Consider the following 15,731-nt stretch of genomic DNA (forward strand, 5'->3'; position numbering starts at 1 on the left):
AAGTAAATGGAAGTTTAAGGACAAAATGTTGAATGTGAACAGTGTCGAGGGAAAAAATCAGACGATCAACATTAGGACACACTATTAGACTAATAATATTGAGGGTGATCTTCAATATTATTCCGCTATGAAACCTGAGGAAACTATCAAGAATCGGAATAAATCCAATGGTAGGGGATGTCAAGTACTCGGGTGTTTTCCACACTGTTTGATCAAACTTCACATGTGGAATTCTGCAGCAAATATATTGCCAGTCCTTCGAAAGTGTACTAAATCTTACAACATCTTGAAAAGACAACCTACTTAGAATGTCATCGATTAAATGAATGTTAAGGTTGCTAAGTCGATCAGGAGAAGGTAAACTAAGTCCTTGTTCATCCGGAGGCATGACAATCTGTAGAAAGTAAACAAAAGTACGATAGGTAAGGTCAAAGTACACGCTACACGAACAACAAACAAACATGTTACAACTCTAAGATTAAAAGAAAAGGTGCATCATAGGAGGCAAATGTAACCTTTTTCCATGTTTAAAAATTGCTAAAGAAATTATTTGTAGCTGAGATTTGCATTGATTTCTTTAATCTGCAACTCTTGATGTAAATTTGTTTGGCTTAGGTTAAATCAAACACATATAAAGTGTTGTTGTATAGAATTTGTAAAAAACTTAGACGTTTAAATTAGTGATGTTATACTTATTGTACTAGAAATTTGTAGTATTGAGTGCTTACATCAAAATACTATAGGAATGACATGTGTTTGTTGTAACATTATAAATGAATAAATAATACTTGACACTTCCTTTAGCACTAATGGTGTCATTTGGTAGTATATATAAAAATAGTTTCTATAAAATTTTAGTACAATGTTTGACCGTAAATTTAACTCTGGTACAACTAATACTAGTATTACAATTAACCTCTTTTTTGATATATGACCCCAAACATTTGTTCTACAAGAAGCATAAAATATTAATTTAGTGAACTACACACTTAATTTCAATATTTTGGTGAAACATAATAAAAAAATACATCCTGCAATTTTAATTTATGTATAAGCTATTAATAAGAACACCAAAATCATGAGAAATGGTATTATTTTGTTAATTCAAATATTCATATCCAAACCCATAATTAAACCTAAAACCATCAAGGCTTCAATGATAAATCAGATTACTATAAATTAAAAAAAAATATTGGTAGTTGAACAAGGTGATATTTATTATTCAAGACTAAGCAATATGTCCATATGCCTTTAACCTATGTTTTCTCAAGAAAACATAATTAGAATTACACAAATATTTTACTTTTTCTTAATGGTGTAATTTTTTAAGAAACTACAAATCGTAGGAGGAAACAAGAAATAACTTAATTTTGTTGCTACCATTACACAATGAATTTAGGTACACCCATCATCAGAGATTACTATTGTTCTTTTTTGAAAAAAAAATTACTTTTGTTATTATTGTTTTTATTAGGTTTCTTCAGAGGGTGGCTTTATGCCTTTAAAGATGAGGCATATGCCTTAGGCTACCAAAATTGAAAGGCCTAATATTTTAGTAACAATAAAATTATGTAAGCTTTTTGAAGCCAAAAAAAAGAATGTTTTAATTTGTATGGAACTCTTTTATATGGATCAATTTTAAATTTAACTTCCACATGATATGTTTAAGACAACAAGATTAAATAAATATTTTGGTATAAATATATCTTTAGTTTAATATCATAAAAATAAAACTATTTTTATGAAAAAGAAAGAAATAACTTGAATGGCCCATTTTACAAACACTCTTTCGACCTCTTCACTTCATCATCTTATTTTGTCCTGTTGCACTAAACTTAAGACAATGAACTATCTTATATGGAGGACACAATTGACTTAGTTGATTCAAGTGATGAGATTAACCGAAATCATCACAGAACCACGTTGAGCGACCTATTTCAAGGGACAGACTATTGAGAAAAGTGTAACAGGCGAAAGGGTGCAGAAGACAACAACATTGTTGATGATTGGGAGGATAAGGATATGTTACGAAGGAGTTGGATTTCAGGCACCTTGACAGAAGAAAGCATGTACCTGACTGTAGGCTACTCAACTGCCAAGGAGATGTGCGAATGCTTGGAAGAAACATATTTTCAAGCAACTAAAGATAAGAAGTTCCAAATAAAGTAACAACTGCAAAGTGTGAGGCTAGGAACACAAACAATTGACGAATACATTAAGGAATTCAAAGGCATATGTGATGGTTTTGCAACCATTCACAAGTCTGTAGATGAAGATAGAAAAAATGATTAATTTTGCTAGAGGTCTAGGTCATAATTGCAAGACCTTCAGGACTGTCATGCTAGTTAAGACACCATATCCTACTTTTAATCAGTTTGTTAATGCTCTTAGGGGTTTTGATATGAGGGAGGATGAAGAATAAGTGACTTAACAAAACAATAACATGGCATTCTTTGCCCAAAGAGGTAGGGGAAGATAAAACTACCCACAAAGAAGAGGAAATAATAGCTTCAATTCAAGAGAAAGAGGCTTCAAGCATGCAGGACAAGAAACATGTCCTTATAACAACAAAAATGGACCAGGTCCTCAGAAGAGTCCATCAAGTGAAAGTCATGAAAGGGACAATTATGACGCGTGTCAAATTTGTTGTAGGAATAACCATATTTCTCTTAAGTATTTTTACAGGTGAGACTACTCTTACCAAGACAAAGATGAGCTACCACAAGCATTGCCTGCTATTAATCTACAACACACTACTGATGACACCTTGTATGTGGACTCAGAAGCAAGTATCCAAATGACATATAACTCAGGTATCCTAACTGTCTTAAACACTACAATGAACCGAATAAAATAATTGTTGGAAATGGATCAATGTTGGACATTGCACATGTTGGAAAAATATTTGGAGAGGTCTAAAGTTAAAGAATGTTCTGGTAGTCCCTACGATCAACAAAAAATTACTCTCAGTTAGTAAGCTTGCAAAGGATAATTGTTGTACTCTTGAATTTGATGAAACAAACTTTGTTGTTTAGGACAAGAGGAAAAGGACACTGCTGGACAAAGGATTTAAAAGGAATGGACTTTATGCTTTGGAAGATAACAATCTCTATGCCTTGACTGATGCACACGACTAGAACACGTCAAACAACTTGGTCATACTAGATTAGGACACCCTAATTTGAAGTTTTTAAAAGTTTTGAGTAGTAATAATGGAATTAATATTAGTAGTTAGAATAAAATGCCTACTATTTGTTCTAGTTGTCAGTTGAGAAAGAGCTGTAAACTTCCTTTTTTTTGAGAAATAAAATTGAGAAAGAACCCTTATTGAAAATTCATCGTGACCTATTGGGACCTGCTCTTGTCGAAACTTCCAAACATATGAAATATTATGTCATTTTTGTTGATGATCACACAAGATATACATGGATTTATCCATTGAAAAAGAAGTCTGAATTCTTTGAGGTCTTTATAAAATTTTAGAAAATGGTGGACAAATAATTTTCTAAAGAGATCAAGATTTTTCAGTGTGATGAAGGTGTTGACTTTATCCAAATAGACTTCATTAAGCATTTGGAAGATCATGGCATTGTGGGATATATTTAATGTCCTAACACACCTGAACAAAATGGAGTTGCATAGATAAAGTATGGAGATTGGCTTAACTTTACTACTTCATGCTAACCTACCTCTGTTTCTATGTGTTGAAGCTTTCCTCATTGCAGTAGTTTTCATCAATAGATTGCCTTCATCAGTCATAAAGATGGTGACTCCGTTTGTTAAGTTGTTTGGGGAACAACCTGATTGCAACAACCTAAAAGTGTTTGGGTGTAGATGTTTTTCATATAATAACGGTAAAAATAAGTTCAGTCAAAAAACCTATCCTTGTGTGTTCATAGGGTACACCAGCTTACACAAAGGATATAGATGCTATCATCCTTTTACAAGGAGGGTTTACATATCCAGACATGTTGTGTTTGATGAAAAAACACATTACCTTATGTGTCTCCAAAGCAATATCAAACTAACATTGATGTGTCACCTCACCTTGCTAATTTTGTTGAATCTTTCTCTAAACTGCAGACACCCGATAATTATGATTCAGGGGAAGTACAGGTTGCTAGCCCACCCATTACAAGTGATAATGCTGCTACACCTCATGTACTCATTGATGATAAGAGTATTATTGACCTCTCAAGCACAGTATCAGATGTTGAAGAACAGGTTGAATTTGATGATCCATACATTAACATTGAAACTCCAGCTGCAAATTTTGAATATGCCAGCAGCAGTGAGGAACAAGTTGCTATTAAAGGTCCAACCAATGATCACCATCAAACAACCACTTTAGTTTATGTACTAGTTGACCTTCAACTTGACAATGCTACACTCCAGTCCACTATCTTGGTTAATGTACAGTTGAGGTACTTCCTGCACCACAAGGGCATCATATGATCACCAGGAACAAGGCGAAGGAACGACACTTGTTACTTGTTGCTAGCAGCAACACATAAATTCTGAGAGAACCAAATACTACTAAGGAATCACTAAAATCACCTTATTGGCTTGCAACAATGCAAGAAGAAATTGGTGTTTTACATACTAACAAGACATAAATTTTTGTGCCTAAATCTCCTGGTATGAACTTGGTTGGATCAAAATGTGAGTTCAAGACAAAATTAAAAGTTGATGGGACAATAGATAGGTATAAGTCCAGACTTGTGGCAATGGGATTCTCGCAGCTTGAAGGGCTAGATTTTGAAGAAATATTTAGTTATGTAGTTAAAGCTACATCTGTTAAGGTGGTTCTATCCATTGCTGTCAGTTCAAAGTGGAAATTTAGACAAGTAGAAGTCAAAAATGTGTTTCTACAAGGCTTCTTACAAGAGGAGGTCTACATGAGTCAACCCCCTAGTTTTATTGATCCCTAGTATCCTCAGCAAGTATGTCTACTTAAAAAGGCATTGTATGGTCTTAAACAAGCCACAAGAGTCTGGTTTTATAGGTTTAACATGCATCTCTTACACCTTGGTTTTATTTGTAGTAATTTATTTGTAGTAAGACTGACCCTTCCCTATTTACTTTGCAAACTCACAAAGGAAAAATATTTCTCTTTGTTATATGTGGATGATATTATTGTCACAGGAAGTATCCATCTCATGTTTTAGAGTTGGTTCTACAACTTGGAAAGAAGTTTTGTATGAAAAATCTTGGATCTTTACACTTCTTCTTAGGAATTGAGGTGAACTATTTCGAAGGTGGAATTCACTTAAACCGAAGCAAGTATGGTGCTGAGATGTTGGCAAAGACAGAGATGACTTTGGCAAAGGCTGTAGCCACTCCTTTGGCTAGAAAACATGGTTTGCATGAAGTTGTGGGAAGTTTTGTATATGCATCATTTTAAAGAATGATAGTAGGGAGTCTTCTATATTTGACCCTCACAAGACCTGATATCACTTATGTTGTGAATTTAGCAAGCCAATTTATGCAAAGCCCAAACGGTGAACATTTTCAAGGAGTAAAAATGATACTCAGGTACATCAAAGGTACTCTACACTTTGGACTCAGAATTATTTTACAATCACCATGTAGGTTGTATGACTACTCAAATGCTGATTGGGGAGGTTATAGAAAAACTAGGAGATCAACTACAGGTTTTAGTATCTACATAGGTGCAAGTTGTATTCTTAGACCTCGAAGAAACAGAGCACAGTAGCTCGATCGAGCGCTGAAGCTGATTGTAGAGCACTAGCCTCCACTGCCGCAGAAATGACTTGGACTTTTTATCATCTTCATGACTTGGAGTGTTCCTTCGATTTGTTCCTACATTGTATTAATATAATATGAGTGTGTTGTACATGAAAATTAATCCAGTTATGCATGCTAGAACCACACATGTTGAACTGGACTATCATTTTGTTCGTGAGAAAGGGGCAGGGGACAACTTCTTACTCAATTTGTAAAGTCTAAGGATCAGCTAGCTGATATTCATACCAAAGCCTTAACAAAACAGGTTTTTTCTGGTTTTTGCAGCAAGCTAGGAGTTACAATTTCTCTACTCACTAGCTTGAGGGGAAGTGCTCAAGGAAGCTTGACGACTGATGGAACACGTCGAAGGAACAAGTCTATTGAAGCAGGCTGACGAGTTAGAGTTAGAATTATACTAGGATTAGACTACTAAATCCTAAGTTTTGTACGATTAAGCTACTGAACATTGTAGGAGTTGATTAGGATAAGGTATTTGACTTGTAATAAATTACTACTCATGTAATTATTTGTATTGTAGTAGGACTCCTAGTATAACTAGAATAGGACTCTTCTCCTATGTAAGAAGCTTGTAACTCAACATTATAATCATCAATACATCCTTGATTTTTACATACTTTTGTGAGATTTCTACACTAACTAATGTTAAAATGATTAATTAAGAAAGGACATATGTTGAATACTGATTAATTTTCTTTCCTTCATAATTTTTACTTGTCATTTGCTTTCAACACTCTCTACGCAACCTGAAAAAGATTTAATACTTAAGTACTTTATTATGTTTTTCCATAACTATTTCATTTTGGAATTCGTGGGTTCTAGGACTAAATAAGAATCATTCTCTTTCTTTTAGTTAGATTCCTAACATGATGTATTAAATCTATCAAAAAAATATTGTTGTAGTTTATTAATGCCCATTATAACACATTTTTCTTTCTTCAATATTAATAGTGGTTGTCTAAAATCTTATGTCATAATAGAATATAAAAATTTGTGTCTATAACAAGCAAAAATGGGCTTAAAAATTGAAGACTTCATGTGCACCAATAAACTTAAAAAGTAATAAGGGCTTTAGCGAGATTCAAACCCTAGTTTTGTGGGTAATTTCTCTAGCACAAGGATAGCTCTATACTCACTAAGAGTGCGCTGTTAGTTATATCTTTTTTTTGTCAGAGATAGATATAGATGTATATGCGCCCACACATATGAATGTGGGTTCACCTCTGATAACAAGATAAAGTTACTTCTTGAGTGAAAATCATTAGTTCAAGTTTCAGGCTTTGATACAGCATGTAAAAGCATTAACATTTATGCTAATAAAGAAATTAATATATATACATACCAGGATTTTGAATGAGCATGTTTGAGGCAGAAAACGAAATCAATGGCCCTTTGCCCTATCTTACGCTACTGTAACTTTTGTGATTGAATCGAGTGGAGGTAGAAACCCTAATGATCATAAAAGGACCAATTTGTAGGATTTCACGGAAAATGTTATTGTTTTTGTTGCGCAACATGTTATCTAATGAAATGGTGAATCTAATTAATTATTAAAATAAAATAGAACTTATATGGTACAACTTATTCATGATATGTAATTATCATATTAGTAATATTTGTAGTGAATGCTAAAAATAATTACTATTTATAGCTAATCTTTTTATTTCATAGAAAAATGGTAAATACACATGGCTATCTACAATTTGGTTGTAACATTAGGCATTTCTTGGCTAATCTTTATTTGCTCTGTTAAATCGTGATTCATCCAAAAGAGGATAACTATTTGGTAGTTTTTAATTAGTTTTTCTTGTTTAGGTGCATTTGTTTCATTGATTTTTCATCTATTTTAATCTTAGGCATTGTTAGGGACGGTAATTGAGCGAATTGGATCAATTTTTGGTCAATCATAATGGGTCAAGACAACAAACGGGTCAAGATCCAATCCGAACTGAATTTGATTGGATCAATATGAATTGAGCCACAACTGGGCAGATAATGAGTCAAGACACAACTCAACTCAATTTTTGCTATGTTTAATTATTTTATTAGTTATTTTATATATTTTAGTACAGAATAACATTATTGATAAAAATATTTTATGAATATGTATAAAAAATTCATACTACTACAAACCTCTAACTTTTTCATGGTCTACTAAAAAAATGGTAATTAAACAAGTGAAATTTAAACGCCTTACAATGTACAAAGACATTCATACTGAGGAATTTAAAATTTATATATAAACACCAAAAAAAATCTTATATATATCATATAAATTTGTTGTCAAGAAAATACAAATGAATATACCTTTGCTCCTTCTAGATTCGCCCTTACATAAAAATAGTTAAAAATGTACAAATTTTGTGTCTATAGTACTGAACAAATGATATCTCTTGATATTTTTTGTATCTCTTATACATAAAAATGAAGATTTCCTATAATTAAAAAAGTCATAACATCAGAAAATTGAATTTATAACTGGCCTACACAATCAAATTCAACTATTTTGAGGTATTAAATGGCACATGCAAAAAAAATTAAGTGGATTAAATTGGACATATCAAAGTAAATTTTCAGTAACTAAATATACGTGCGAATTTCTCAAAATAAATAATCACATTAATTTTTACTTTCTTTTTCCCTTATTATGTGATATTTACTCTTTTTGTAGGTTGTTTCTAAAAGAAAGTCTTCATAGTCCTATATTAATTGTTCACTTTGTTATAGATAATTCTTCCAATCATTTTGATCTCATTTATCCTTAAAATTATTCCTTTTTTATTTTTGTAAATGTAATCAAGTTTGTAAACCTTCAGAAAAAGATTCTTAAAGTCCAAATTAATGAAATTTATCATTTTTATTTATGATTTTTTGTAATGAGAAAAACAAATAACTAATATAAAATAAAAAAAGACATAATTTCACTCTAAATTTTAATAAATAATTTATAATCACTTTAATATCTAAGATTTCTATTATGATGCTCCAAAATAAACATCAACACAAGAACCCCAAATTGAATGATGCTTCTTCGAGTTTCTTCTTCACCGATGAGGATGAATCATGTCCGACATAAATACTTCTCGATCTAAGTTGGACTAATCCCTTAACAGGAAAGAAATTCCTACTAGCCAAAAAGTAAGTTTTCACTCAATGTTTCAAGCTTCCTAAGAGAATTCAACACACAACATAACTTTGAAATAAACAACCAAAGTCTCAAATCATACATCATTTAAGAACAAGCATGAAATGTAAAAACCATCTCTGTTACCAAACAGATTATTCAAAACATTCACAATTCTATGTTTCCAAGCAGATAAAATCTTTTAGTACCTTAAAGAAAAGGCAAAACACAGCCTTACTACTCCATCAACCGAAGGTCTCGTTTCTGTTTGTACTTCCAAAACATTTTAACTATAGATAAATAAGGATTGTGATAACAATACTAATCAACAAGATCCACAACTTCTGTTTTAGATAATAAAAGATAGTCAATTAGATGAAACAAAAAAAAGGGCATCTAAGACAGAATGCTCAAGTAATACTGCTGTATATTATTGAGCTTGTTTTTTTTTGTTTTTTTATAACCAAGAAGTCCTCGAGGGTCAATAGTGCACGGTTCATAACTCAGTGGATGATATACCTGCCCCTTTACTCTTCTCCTTTTATATACCAGACTTTTTGTCTGCGGTAGGGTTCGATTGAGCTTGTATATATATGATTATATGGAAGCTGCATAAAGGAATGGGATATGTTCTGACTGTATAGGAAAAAGACTGATTTATGAACAACTGACCCCACCCCCACCCCCACCCCTTTTTTTTCCATATTCCTGTTTTTAGTGATAATTTTTCTGGGATGTGGACTTGTAACATTTAGCTGGTAAGAATAATATTGTTGAAATTCAATTTCAGCTTATAATGTATATTGTTATCATAATTCTCATTGAAAAATGTTGTTGAAAGGGATTATCTTTTCCATTCAAAAGGGGGATTGTTTACTAACCATTAAGATCAAGGTATTTGATCGAATTTCATTCTTTCTCATTATTCAGAACAATGTGTCAACAGCGTCATCGACTCTCATAAAACAACTAGTTGAAATCGACTATATGAATCCTCACTATTCCATTTACGCTCAGCTCAAGTCATGATCATATAAAAATAAAAAACAATGCACAATGACCATGAGGACCGCAATGAATATATTAAAAAGATCAATAACCAACAAAAGCGTCATCCCATAGATCATTCAAAGAAAAGACATTGAAACAGATTAATCAAAAACATCCATCCAGATTCACCTATGTTCACAAACTGATGGTCTTCACGGTAGCAAATGCAAAATAACAGCCTTACTGTTGTATCAACATTCTTTTAACGATTTCAAACATTTTAGCAAAAGATTATGATAAGATTAAAGACTAGTTAAGATCAAACTAGATCGTAATATGGATTCTAATCTACACTATACACAACTTCTACTTTAGAAAATGTACGCTGAAATTTTGTTACCTCAACGAGTACTTTAAAAGATTCTTTATCTTCCGTTTCACAGGGCTTGGTTATCATTCTGACCAGTGTTGGAGACTTGGCCAATAAAACCTTGATAAGCTGTATTTCAGTTGCTACTCCTGTTACTTCATAAATTTTTACTGTCCTCAGGTGATTAAATGACATATCCGAGAAACTTTCAGGAATATCATCAACAGCCTCCCGACGCGCATGTTCAAAATAGTTCTAAGAAAGATTAAGAAAAACCATCATCCTTGATTTAAAATTGAAGATCATAAGAAAGTCAATACATACGAAAAAGAGAGAAAAGTAAACATCATTAACAACATCGATTTCAATTTCTTCTAAATTTGGAGATCTTCTTATCAAGCAAAGAGCAAACGAAAGATCAAAGAGTACTCCTAGATTAATGCAAGATATGTGAAGGCGTTTAAGACAGAAAAGAGCAAAAGGGAGCTGGTCCAATATACACGTCCTAGGAAGAAAATGTCAAAAATCAGGATGACTCAAAGTTATGAAAATGCAAGTTTTCAAGCTATATTACCTGAACATACTCGTGATTCCAGCACAGATTCTCGAGAGCAGGAATAGACTCAAAAATCTTGTCAATATCATGTTCTACCTCTCGCGAAAATTCTTTAGGCTCATATGAAACTTTGGAAAGAAGAGGGACATTCTTTAAACGTAAAAACTTTATATTGCCAGTGAAGATAAATGACCTTCGCTTGGGAGTACTAATTTCGATGTGATTTGTAATAGCGTCGTGTTGCAGCACCAAATGCTCAAGCAACGGGCCATGTGAAATTATACTTCCAAGAAATTCAGAAGAAATTGTGACTTCAATTAGTGCTAAGCTAATTAACTAATCAATCCCTCAAAGATCGGAGGGGGACGTATTTGACAGTCTTTGAGAAAGTGATACCTCAATTGTGAACATGTAAAATATGCAGAAGGAAATTCATATGGCTTACTCCTAACGGAGGTTTAAAGACAAAATGTTGAATGTCATTCCTAGAGAGGAAATATATCAAGTGATCAAGGGTAAATTTAGTATTGGTCCTACATGAACGGCCAAGTCCTCTATTATTTTCCAAAGCGTTTGATCAAATTTCAGCTGCGGAAGTCTATGCCAATTATATCTCTATTTCCTTGATAAGATGCTTGTCCTCACAACATTTCGCAAAGGCAACCTCGTTAGAATGTCATCAATTACACTATCAGGAAGGTTGCTAAGTACATCGCGGAGGTAAAAGTTGTTATTTTCCCATTTGGAAGCACAACATCAAATGACTACTACAACAAGAATCTGCAGAAAATAAACAAGAACACAATATGTAAGGAATCTCGAAACCGTCCGGTTAGAGTACACACTACCTAGTTTACTTGTGTACTGAAAAAGATATTGTTTTCGAAAGAACCACAACTCAAGTGTATCAAATCCAAGTAAAATAAGTGTTGTTTTAGTTATCCAAAACTTAGAAACTTATTATTCATATTTCAACCTAGTGAAAATCCTAATTCCGCCACTACTGAAACACATCCATGATAGACCTACACCTACCAACATATCATGTCCTTGAAAAACATTAACCCCATCAAGTTTTAAGCAAACCCCACTTCAATTTCATCATATCAAAGCATACCCAAAAAATAAAAATGCAATCTTGATATCAAAATTCGATAGAACAAGAACCATAAAAGCAGAGAGTTTGTGTTAACAGAGAAGAAGAAGAACCTGAGAGAGGATGAATGTGAAGCACTCTGCTCTCGTTGTCTTCTCAAATGGAGGTGTTGGAAGAAACTGAAGAGACAAGCTTTTGAAATTAGTTTATTTTGTATTAGGATGAAAGTTACAATTATACTATTATAGTTTCAGTTTTGAAGTTAACAATTTATTTTGTAACGAATGTTGAAAGTATTTTTTTTATTTATGTGAGTTTTATTGTTTTTTGAAAATTTTGAAAATATATTTAATCTCTTTTTCAATCACCGTGTAATCATTAAAAAATAAAATGAATCAAAAAAATAAACTAAAGTCGAAACTGAAAAATCCAACTTTATATGATTTGAATTAGTTTTTAGAACTAATAAAATGAAATAGTTAGTTTAGCTTTTTTCTAATTAAAAATTAAATCAAATCGACCTTTGTGCCCCCATCTGAAATAAAGAGCGAATTTGATTTCGTATTTAACAACTAAAACTTCTTTTTTCGTTTCTCTTAATGATTCTAAGAGTATATATATTAACTCCCAAGTAATATACATTTTCTCGTTTAAATATTTTGTATATCATACGGTCATCTTACATGTTAAAGTATGTAATATATCTTATTTAAGATGCATCACAAATATTAAAATAGAGAGAATATATATAGTACAAGAAAAAATTAAGGAAAAGCTAATTAAGACACATTTAAAGTTTCATTTTCTTTTTCCTTTTGCGAGTTTATATGTAAATCATCATGTGTTTTTCATTTTCTACCTGAATTAGCCCGTGACAGTTCCAACTTCCAAAGCCATGTCTTATTTCAGAGATGAATCAATAACAACAATGTCATGCAAAATCTTTGTTAGTTTGCAACACACAACATAATTTCAAATAAACAACCAAAGTCTTAAATCAATAACAAGCATGAAATGTAAAACCATCTCTGTTCCCAAACAGAGTATTCAAAACATTCATCCAGGTTCACAATTCTATGTTCCCAAGCAGATAAAATCTTTATAGTACCTTAAAGCAAAGGCAAAACACATCCTTGCTACTCCATCAACCAAACGTCTCGTTTCTGTTTGTACTTCCAAAATATTTTAGCAAAAGATTAAGAAGGATTGTGATAACGATACTAATCAACAAGATACACGACTTCTACTTTAGAAGATGCCCGTTGAAACTTTGTTATCCCCGCGAGTACGTTGAGAGATTTGTTAGTTTCCATTTGACGAGGCTTGATTACCATTTTCACCATTGCTGGATACTTTGCCAATAAAACCTTGATAAGCTGCATTTCAACCTCTTCTAATAGTACATCATAAAACTTAACTGTTCTCAGATGATTAAATTTGATATCCGAAAAGCTTGCAGGAATCTCATCAACAACCTCCTGGGGCACATGTTCGAAATAATCTCCATCAAGTCATTACATACAAATATAAAAACATGGAAAAGATAGAGAGAAAAATAAACATTAGTGACAACCTTAATTTCTATTTCTTCCAAATTTGGAAGCTCCGTATTATGCAAAGAGCAAATGAAAGCTCAAAAAACTCTCCAAGAGTAATCCAAGACATGAATAGGCGTTTCAGACAGTTAAGAACTGATGGAAGCCTTGTTGGTATAACTTTAGTTGATCCATTATCGACCTACGAATAAAATGACAAAAATCAGGATGACCGAAATTCAAAAAAAAAAGCACACATGAAAATGCATTACCATTAAGTAAAATGAAGGAACATTACCTCAAAAAGATCCCAGCTGAAACACTAGAGAGAAGGAATAGACGAAAAAATATTGACAAAATCATCTTCGTCCTCTAGAACAAATTCTCTAGGCGCATACAGAACATTGGAAAGAACAAGGACATTTTCAAGACGTATCAATTGTATATCGCCACGAAAGACAAATGACCTTAGCTTCGGAGCATTAATACTCATGAAGTAAGGATTGTCTATGTCTTTTAGCACCAAATCCTCAAGCAACGGGCAATAAGAGATCAAACTTTCAAACGTATCAAAAGATAACGTGACAGATTTCAATATTAGCCTAATCAACTTATTAAATCCCTTAAAGAATCATGGAAGCTGTATTTCACATTCCTTGAGATACAAATGCCGCAATGCTGATCAATTAAAAAAGAAGTTAGGCAACCTGTATGGAGGATAAGTAAATGGAACTTTAAGGACAAAATGTTGAAGATGATCAGTGTCGAGGGAAAAAATCAAATGATCAACATCAGGACACACTATTAAACTAGTAATATTGAGGGTGACCTTCAATATTATTCCTCTATGTAACCTGAGGAAACTATCAAGAAATGGAATAAATCCAATGGTAGGAGACGTCAAGTCCTCGGGTGTTTTCCACATTGTTTGATCAAACTTCACATGTGGAATTCTTCAGCAAATATATTGCCAGTCCTTCAAAAGTGTACTAACTCTAACAACATCTCGAAAAGACAACCTACTTAGAATGTCATCGATTAAATGAATGTTAAGGTTGCTAAGTCGATCAGGAGAAGGTAAACTAAGTCCTTGTTCATCCGGAGGCATGACAATCTGTAGAAAGTAAACAAAAGTTTGATAGGTAAGGTCAAAGTACACGCTACACGAACAACAAACAAACACGTCACAACTCTAAGATTAAAAGAAAAGGTGCATCATAGGAGGCAAATGTAACCTTTTTCCATGTTTGAAAATTGCTAAAGAAATTATTTGTAGCTGAGATTTGCATTGATTTCTTTAATCTGCAACTCTTGATGTAAATTTGTTTGGCTTAGGTTAAATCAAACACATATAAAGTGTGGTTGTATAGAATTTGTAAAAAACTTAGACGTTTAAATTAGTGATGTTATACTTATTGTATTAGAAATTTGTAGTATTGAGTGCTTACATCAAAATACTATAGGAATGACATGTGTTTGTTGTAACATTATAAATGAATAGATAATAGTTAACACTTCCTTTAGCAGTAAAGGTGTCATTTGGTAGTATATATAAAAATAGTTTGTATGACATTTTAGTACAATGTTTGACCGTAAATTTAACTCTGGTACAACTAATACTAGTATTACAATTAACCTCTTTTGGCATATATGACCCCAAACATTTGTTCTAGAAGAAGCATAAAATATTAATTTAGTGAACTACACAATTAATTTCAATATTTTGGTGAAACATAATAAAAAAATACATCCTGAAATTTTAATTTATGTATAAGCTATTAATAAGAACACCAAAATCATGAGAAACGGTATTATTTTGTTAATTCAAATATTCATATCCAACCCCATAATCAAACCTCAAACCATCAAGACCTGAATAAGAAATCAGATTCCTATAAAATAAAAAAAAATATTGATAGTTGAACAAGATGATATTCATTATTCAAGACTAATCCATAAGTCCATATGCCTTTAATCTATGTTTTCTCAAGATAACATAATTAGAATTTCACAAATATTTTACTTTTCTTAATAGTGTAATTATTTCAAAAACTACAATATTAAGGGAAACAAGTTTGAAATAACTTAATTTTGTTGCTACCACCACCATTACACAATGAATTTAGATACACCCATCATTAGGGTATATTTGTTGTTATTGTTGTTTTAATTAGGGTTTCTTCCGAGGGTGACTCAATGCCTTTAAAGATGAGGCATATGCCTTAAACCCCAAAATTGAAGGGCCTAATTTTTTAGTGTTAATAAAATTATCTTAAGCTTTGTAGCAAAAAAAA

This window comes from Solanum pennellii, chromosome 4 (genome assembly GCF_001406875.1).
Source record: "Solanum pennellii chromosome 4, SPENNV200".
In the NCBI taxonomy this organism is placed as follows: domain Eukaryota; kingdom Viridiplantae; phylum Streptophyta; class Magnoliopsida; order Solanales; family Solanaceae; genus Solanum; species Solanum pennellii.